Source organism: Mandrillus leucophaeus, unplaced genomic scaffold, assembly GCF_000951045.1.
Source record: "Mandrillus leucophaeus isolate KB7577 unplaced genomic scaffold, Mleu.le_1.0 Scaffold430, whole genome shotgun sequence".
Taxonomy (NCBI): Eukaryota; Metazoa; Chordata; class Mammalia; order Primates; family Cercopithecidae; genus Mandrillus; species Mandrillus leucophaeus.
In genome coordinates, this window is record NW_012104588.1 from 626,772 (window position 1) to 629,413 (window position 2,642).

Here is a 2,642-nt window from a genome sequence, read left to right on the forward strand (position 1 = left end):
AAAAAGCTCGGTATTACTGATCATGAGAGAAAGGAAAAATCAAAACCACCATGAGATAGCATCTTATACCAGTCAGAATGGCTATTATAAAAAAAGTCAAAAATAACAGATGCTGGCAAGGTTGTAGAGAAAAGGGAACACTTGCATGTTGTTGGTGGGAGTGTAAATTAGTTCAATCACTGTGGAAAGCAGTATGGCAATTCCTCAAAGAGCTAAATACAGTACTACCATTCAACTCAGCAATCTCATCACTGAATATATGCCGAAAGGAATACAAATCATTCTATCATAAAGATGCATGCACGAGTATGTCCACTGCAGCAGCACTCACAATAGCAAAAACACAGAATCAATCTAAACGCTCATCGATAGTCTGGATAAAGAAAATGTGGTACATATACACCCTAGGATACTACGCAGCCATTAAAAAAAAAAAAAAAATCATGTCCTGTATGGGAACATGGATGGAGCTAGAGGCCATTAACCTTGGCAAACTAACGCAGGAACAAAAAACCAAATACCACATGTTCTCACTTATAAGTGGGAGCTAAACAATGAAAACACATGGACACAAAGAGGGGAACAACAGACACTGGGGCCTATTGGAGGGTGGACGGTGGGAGGAAAGAGAAGAGCAGAAAAAATAACTATTGGGTACAAGGCTCAGTACCTGGGTGATGAAATAATCTGTACAACAAAGCCCAAACTTTGACATGAGTTTACCTATGTAACAAACCTGAACTTAAAAGATTTTCAAAAAAAGAGAGAAAAGGAAATGTGGATTCTTTGACAAAAGGCGTTTGCTTCCTAAAGCTTGGCAAAGGCACAACAGTGAACCCCTGACTCACCATCCCATGCCCAGTGGTCACACTCAGCAAGGAAAACTCCACCCAGTCTCCTTAGCAGCCTGCTGTCAAATTAGGTCACCCCACTGCTCCCCCCGAGTGATGCGTTTTCCTTTCAGAGCAGCCTTCTGATTCCCACTTGTATGTTGGTTTGCTTGGCCATTTGTTTCCCATCAGTCTGTCCTTCACTACCTCAAACTACAAGCTCTGCGAGGAAAGGGACCCATCTCTCCTGTTCGCCAATGTCGCCCAGGCACTAGGTCTCTGCATGGCCAGTCACAGGCACTCAATAAATACTTCTTTGTTTGCTGCTGCTCATTCGATATTTGTTGAATGATTCAATTAATGTAATTAATTAACCATGCATGTAATCAATATAATCATTAATCATGAATTCCTTAAAGCACATTATAATAATGACAGCTTGCCAAATTGTGGGGGGAAAAAAACTATGGGGAACATTAAAATGTCTATACTATTTTTATGAAAGACCCTTTGGTAAGCATCAGATAACATGAATGACCCTTGGATATCTGCTTAGACAGATCTTATTTCTTCTCGTTCAGAAGACCTGGCCTCTGATAACCAACAGAAGTAAATCTGGCTCTCCTAATTTGCCCCATACTAAAGTCATGTTGCAATGGCGTGACTCAGGTCAAAGAGAACGGTGCCCTGCTGACTCATGCGTCCCCATCACCAGAGGAGCTACAGCAGATGCACCTCCCTCAAATCTAAGCAGCCGTGTTTACTGTGAAAGCCACACCAAATCCAAATACGAATGTCTGGCCTTCTTTCTAGACATCTGGTAATTCCAAGAAAAAGCCAAAGATCATCAGTGACATTCTGGGGATGGTAGCCCATGATTGGTTCTTTGGCCAACAGCCATTGTTTTTCAACGTCACAAGCCCACAGCAAACATGTGCTGGACCACAGTCTCACGATCTTAAGATATAACCTGTCTGTACCAGGCAAAACCCACACACAGCAGAGATTTGATGGGCACCATCAGGGACGAAAGCTGGCACGTACACAGAATTAAATTTCTCAGTCATACAGCGCATCAGTGTATAAGTGTGCTGAACCCTTTGGCTATATTCAGTGATACGATTAAGAATCAAAATTTCTCCTGATGCCCAACTTTCATTTTGATAAATGAAAGCTACAAGTTCTCAGTGTACTAGATTTTTAAATGTGACTGAATGAAAATGAGCCAAACGTGAAATGTCACTGTTAAATATATTTAAATACGTAGATAACTTTTATAAGAAAAAAAGTTAAATGCTTAACATAGCATTTTTCAGTTGGGCGTGGTGGCTCACATCTATAATCCATGCACTTTGAGAGGCTGAGGCGGGTGGATCACCTGAACTCAGGGGATCAAGACCAGCCTCGCCAACATGGTGAAATCCCATCTCTACTAAAAATATAAAAATTAGCTGGGTGTGGTGGCGCACGTCTGTAGTCCCAGATATTCAGGAGGCTGAGGCAGGAAAATCGTTTGTACCCAGGAGGCAGAGACTGCAGTGAGCCAAGATTGCGCCATTGCACTCCAGCCTGGGCAACAGAGCAAGACTCCAACCCAAAAAAAACAAAAACAAAAACAAAAAACCACAAAGCATTTTTCATAGACTACCATCACAAACTGGCTAAAAGTCTCTCACTAAAGATTTCTGATGTTATAGATGACATAATGATGCAAGGTGGTGTTTTCAATTTATCCAGGAGGTACTTGGAAGTTAAATTCAGAAGGTATGCCAGGAAGACATACACTCATTCCTAAAACAATGAAGAAAGAGA